The sequence below is a fragment of the Cebus imitator genome, unplaced genomic scaffold (genome assembly GCF_001604975.1).
Source record: "Cebus imitator isolate Cc_AM_T3 unplaced genomic scaffold, Cebus_imitator-1.0 Scaffold132, whole genome shotgun sequence".
Taxonomy (NCBI): domain Eukaryota; kingdom Metazoa; phylum Chordata; class Mammalia; order Primates; family Cebidae; genus Cebus; species Cebus imitator.
The window spans coordinates 2,296,067-2,302,626 of record NW_016107447.1 but is presented as its reverse complement, the minus strand read 5'-3'; the positions used below and the strand labels follow the sequence as shown (position 1 = coordinate 2,302,626).

Here is a 6,560-nt window from a genome sequence, read left to right as displayed (position 1 = left end):
AGAGACGGGGTTTCACCATGTTGACCAGGATGGTCTCGATCTCTTGACCTCGTGATCCACCCGCCTCGGCCTCCCAAAGTGCTGGGATTACAGGCTTGAGCCACCGCGCCCGGCCTTATAAACATCTTTTTTATGGATCATGTTTTTGTTTCCAGTCTAAAGATTTTTACTTTTTCCTAAAAGTTTAATAGTTTTTACATTTACGTCCATGTACCTTTTATCTCTTTGTATTCAAAGCCTTTAGCTCTAGTGTCCAGCATTTAATATGCCAGAAAACAGGCATTATTTTGAGTCTCCTTTCACCCATCCACTGTGCCAGCATGAATCATTTTATTTCAGCATCTTGAAATCCTGTCGGTGTATGGGATTTCATTTTTGTATAAAGTTTGAGGTTTAAGTCAAGGTTTGGTTTTTTCATGTCTATGGATGCCCAATTGCTTCAGCACCATTTGTTGAAAAGATTAGTTTTGATTTTTAAAATGAATGATTGTGTGATTTACTCCATATTTATATTTTTCATAGAATAGTAATGACTTCTATTATGTGACATTAAATACAATTTATCCTCCAAGGAAATACATCAAGTAAGTCCTGTGGATTCCTTTACTCGCTGGAATAGATCCACAGCTTCCTTAGGGCATGTAAATCACAGGGCAAGAATAAGTACTGGATGATATTGAAAGCTCCTGTCAGCTTTGATAATCTATCTAATGTCTGTTTCTGTTCCATTCTGTCCCTTCACCCCTCTTCTCTTTTCCCTGTCTCTCTCGCTAAACTACCATTTATTGATGGAGTTATCATAGCTCCTAATTTAAACCAAGGTGATAGACGCTTATGCCAATTGGTGAAATTATTTGCACCCCCATTTGTCCCCAAAGGTGCCCTGGTCAGAGCAATACATTATGCGGTCATTGTATCTATTGAAGACCTTCTCTGTTTAGCACTTCACTCTTTATACTTCACATACACTTAGCCTTAACAGTAATTCTTTGCTCTAGATTTCTTTAGCCCCAACATGCAAAGGGAGAATTTGAGCAAAAAGACTTCAAGCATCTTGCAGAGGTGATAGGCCTTTACACAAGACTTTAAACTCCTGCGGATGTGGACTTGAACCAGCATGATCTAATTATTCTGGCCATTGACTCCTCATCAGTCTACATGGTAGCCATAAATCCTGGACAGAGGTGAGTATATACATATATATATATATATAATTGTTTACTGATGTTTACTGATGTTACAAGACATTGTATTCAATGGCTTATGTTATATGTTCAAATTCTTCTCCCTAGTTAGCAATGTGTGGTTCAATGTGCTTTGACTCTTATTTTCACAAGATTCACCAGTGCATTTAGCATCCCTCAGAAGAAGTAATTGATGAGTTTAAAATCTGGAGAATGCACAGCCAATTCCAAGTGGCCATATCACCCAATCCATCTCTGAAAATCAGGCATTGAACCAGTCCCTCTGCATTCTGGCATAATGGGGTAACAGACAATCCCAATAGACTCACTTTGGGTGATCTTCCCCTACCTTGTCAAGTGCAGGTGTTAATTGATTATAAAACATGGTCACATAAGGCAAAATATTTACTCATGTTTCCCAACTTTACAGCCACCCTATACATTTGTAATTGGTTTGTCTTCCTCACTAGAATGAACACTTCATGAGGAAGCAGAATGTGTCTATCTCGTTCACTGATGAATGTATCCTTAGCAGCTAGAAACCTGTATTTCGATAATATGCTCTTCATCTTTAAATGCTCGATTAAAATCTGGGAAAGTGAGGAAGGAAGGGGATGAAGAATAAATGATTTGAATGGGATTGTTATCAAACTAAAGGAAATAAAAGGATAGTTTGAACTGACTCATAAGAAAGAAATGTCTATCCAGGTATAGTTAGAACAGTTCTTAGGGAGAAGTTTATCATCTTATCTACATATAATTGAAAATAATATAAGAAAAAAATAATAATGAAGCACTTATCTAAAGATGTTGGAACAGCAAAGCAAAGTATAAACAAAGAAATACCAAATAACAGTTTGTAATAGAAAACATACAATGCAAGGAAGCAACAAAGTCAAAACTGTTATTAAAAAGACTAATAAAATTAACACTAGTGAGACTTACTTAGAACAGAAAAGGTACAAATAATGAATATTGGAATGCAAAGTAGCCTAAGAAAAGCAGAAATGAATCTTTTCAAATAAAAATAAGTTTTATTTACAAATGTTACATACATTTAAAATATCATAAAAGAGAGGGATGAACAATTTATGTCAATAAAAGTGGACCAAATAGATAAACTTTTAGAAAATAAAAGTTACTAAAACTGACTAACTGATACAGAAAGACATAGAAAATATGAATAGTTCTATAACTACTGGAAGGATTAAATCAGTTGCTTAGGCTGAGGTGTCAACCCTGACTTCTCTCTTTCTGATACATCCACTCTAGTAAGCAACGAATACTGTCAGATTACTGGCCAAGTATAGTCAGAATTTGACCTCTTCCCATGATTTTGCTGACACGATTCTGGTCCAAGCTGCCATCGTCTCTCATCTGGATTACTGCTTCTACCCTTGCTCCCATGAAGTCAGGGTAATCCCTTTAAAACAGAATTCAGACAGAGTCACCTACTGCTCTAAGCTTTCCGGCAGCCCCCATGTGGCCCAGATTAAAAGCCTAAGACTTCACTCTTCCTTAAGAGGCCCTACTTGACCTATTCTCCTGTTAACCCTTTAGCCCTCTTCTTTTTCAGCTTCAGTAGCTTTCTTACCAATCTTTGAACACAAGGAGCCATTTAGGCTGTCCTAGAGTCTGTACACTTTCTGATTTCTCTGCTTGGGAGACTCTTTCTCCTGGAATCCACATGACTATTTCTCTTGCTTTTTTAAAATATCAACTTAAAAGCCATCTTCTCAGGCCTTCCTTGGCCACTCAGTCCAAAATGTTAACCTCCTGCTGTTTTGTATTTCTTCTCTTTACTGTATATGGTTTTCTCTACTACACATCACCATTTAACTTACTATGTAGACAAAAAAAAAGTATTGGCCAGTTGCAGTGGCTCACGCCCATAATCCCACCACTTTGGGAGTCTGAGGCTCCCATCACTTTGGGAGGCTTAATCATGTGAGGACAGGAGTTCAAGACCAGCCTGGACAACATGGTGAAACCCCGTCTCTACAAAAACACACACATAAAATTAGCTGGCATAATGGGTAATCTCAGCTACTCAGGAGGCTGAGGCAGGAGAATTGCTTGAACCTGGGAGGCAGAAGTTGCAGTGAGCTGAGATTTCGCCATTGCACTCCAGTCGGGTGACAGGGCAAGCCTCCATCTCAAAAAAAAAAAAAAAAAAAAAAAAAAAGTGGGTATAAACATGACTCCAGAAGTGCCCCTGAGCTACTACTCTGGGCACGCCACCTATAGAGGAGCCCTGCACCACAAGTAGTATTTCTGCTGCTGTGGTGCAGCGCCGCCTCAGTAAAAGTTGCTGTCCAACACCACCAGCTCACCAAAAACCGTCCAGGGCTAAGCCCTAATCTGAGGGCTTGCCTGCCCTACATCAACATTAGGTACAAATTTCAATATCATGCAGATCTCCCAAAGTTTCCAAAATTTGTAAGGAGTCACATAACTTAGCAGTAAAGAACACTAATTGTGAACTTTGGTTATGTCAATGAGACGGGCATATCACTTTAGCATATAAACTAAAACAGACCCATTTAACAATCAAATCCATGATTGCGAGTCTCCTGTGATGAACACATTGTTACTAATGCTTTCGAATATCCTAAATGATTTTGTATCATGGACAGTTATTTTAACATTTACTTTTATTAAAATGTTAAGTATCTTAATGACTACACCCGTCTCATCCAAATATTCATTAAATAGTAGAGCTTTTAGAAGATTTTTTAAAAATTCATGAAGATCAATTACTTTGAAGCGGAAATTAGACGTTATACTACTAAGATGCTTAAACAAGCACCACAATGCACTGTGCAGTTAATTTAGTGGAGACTCAATACAACATCAGAGCAGAAGCTGAGAAAATTAAAAAGGCAACATTAGCGTAGATATATTCCACTAAGGATGTAAATTTATGCCCTGACAATGCCTCCTCTCTATTCTCTGACTATTCCTAGGGGGATATTAGTGTTGAATGATGCAGGGTTTGAATTTTCCTAGGTCTTTGTAAACAAAATCCTTGCGTAGACTGCACTATTGCTATGTGTGTGGGTGAAGCAAATTTTAAATTTTTCTTTTGGTTCATTTTATTCCCCCCTTATTTTTTAACCCCTTTAGAAATATGCATTATTTTTTTTTTTTTTTTTTTTTTTTTTTTTTTTTGGAGACGGAGTTTCGCTCTTGTTACCCAGGCTGGAGTGCAATGGCGCAATCTCGGCTCACCACAACCTCCGCCTCCTGGGTTCAGGCAATTCTCCTGCCTCAGCCTCCTGAGTAGCTGGGATTACAGGCACGCGCCACCATGCCCAGCTAATTTTTTGTATTTTTAGTAGAGACGGGGTTTCACCATGTTGACCAGGATGGTCTCGATCTCTTGACCTCGTGATCCACCCGCCTCGGCCTCCCAAAGTGCTGGGATTACAAGCGTGAGCCACCGCGCCCGGCAGAAATATGCATTATTTTTACAAAAAAAAAAATCAATGCCTTATTTTTGTGTGTAAAGTACCTTTTATTTAAAAATATGGTATACTCCACCCATGTCACTTAGAATATCCCTGCATTATATATTTTTTCTTTTTTATCCTTGCCAGCAGGAAGTCACTTGCATTATAATTTTTAGTGGGTATCTAACATCTCTCCTTATAGATTCCTACAAGTTATTTTATCCTTTTTTCACATTTAGATTTTTTACAATGTATTGCTATTAACATGAACTGTGAGAAATGTACCTACACACATATCTTTGGGTAACTATTTCCTTAGGTCACATCAATAGAAATAGAATTGCTATATTAAAGCGCATGCTCCTTTTAAATCTTGGTGTGGCATGGTCTCCAACAAATATAATTTTAAAAATTATATTCCAAAATATTATGAAAATTAACATTTCCCCAAACTGATACCCATCCTGGATATCATTTTTCTTTATAATCTTTGCCAGCTATAAAGGCCAAAAAGTGTATTTAAACATTTGCATTATTGGCTGGGTGTGGTGGCTCAGGCATCTAATCCCAACACTTTGTGAGGCTATGGTAGACAGATCACCTGAGGTCAGGAGTTTAAGACCAGGCTGGCCAAAATGATGAAACCCCATTTCTACTAAAAGTATAAAAATTAGCCAGGCATGGTGGCACGTGCCTGTAATCTCAGCTACTCGGGAGGCTAAGGCAGAAGAATCGCATGAACTCAGGAGGTGGAGGTTGCAATGAGCTTAGATCTCACCACTGCACTCAAGCCTGGGCAACAGAGCGAGACCTTGTCTCAAAAAAATAAATAAATAATAAACATTTGCATTTTTAATTTGTAGTTTATGGACTGTTTTCACACATTTTTTCTTCATTTGCATTTCCCTTTTATTACTTGCCCTTCATTTTCATAGATCATTTTTATGGTAGTGTAATCTTCTTATAAATGTGTAAGAGATAATTAAGTCAACAAACCATTTCTTTCATATACTTACCAAATGTATTTTCTAAGTGTGTTTTTATTTTTTTTTCTAAAAGTAAGATTTTAAATTTGTCTAGAGTAAAATTCGGCAGTCATTTCTTTTGTGGCCACTGCCTTTGATGGCTTGCTATGCTTACCTAGAGATTAGATAAGAAAATTCTTTTATATTTTCCTCTAGATTCCTTCTGGTTTACTGTTAAAAATGTTAAGCCAAAGTCTACATGCAATTTATGTGTTATAGGGTGTATGTGCTAGACAGATAATCTTGCTCTCCCCGCCACCACCTCTGTTTCCTAACATGATTTTCTCCCCTTCCCCAGAAATTTCACCTTTATCATATTTTATTCTTTTTTTTTTTTGAGATGGGGTCTCACTGTCTTGTCCAGGCTGGAGTGTGGTGGCACGATCATAGCTTACTACAGCCAGGACCACTCAGACTCAAGTGATTCTCCTACCTCAGTTTCCTGAGTAACTGGGACTACAGGTGAGCACCGCCATGCCCAGCCAATTTTTTAATTTTTTGAAATGGGGTCATTCTGTGTAGCCCAGGATGCTCTCAAACTCCTGGGCTTGCGTGATCCTCCTGCCTTGGCTTCCCAAAGCACTGGGATTATAAGCCTGAGGCACTATGCTTAACTGGAGCTTACCATTTTAAAGTTATTATTATCATATAATCATCAGCAGAAAAAAACAATTGATATAAAAGTGTGATATTGTGCCAGAATTGCTAGCCTTTGCTTTATTTAGTAATAACTAAAATAAGCAGCCCAGGATAACTAAGATCTGTGTGTAAACAAATGCTTATCTTGACTTCTGTAAACCATTGAAGTAACAAACAGAATGACAGAAGTCCCCTGGCCCTTGGAATGTCCGGAGACCCCCGCCCTCGTCTCCACCCAGGAGGTGAATCACAGAATCCCC

General features: G+C 38.1%; 1 long non-coding RNA gene across 1 annotated transcript in view; it reads left to right on the top strand.

Annotated features, from left to right (window-relative positions):
• Positions 1 to 1,179, top strand: part of LOC108313057 — a 12,207-nt gene extending 11,028 nt beyond the window's left edge. The window contains exon 3 of the long non-coding RNA XR_001828901.2: positions 999 to 1,179. This is a non-coding gene — a long non-coding RNA (uncharacterized LOC108313057). The remainder of the gene's footprint in view (positions 1 to 998) is intronic.
• The last annotated feature ends 5,381 nt before the right edge of the window (positions 1,180 to 6,560 follow it).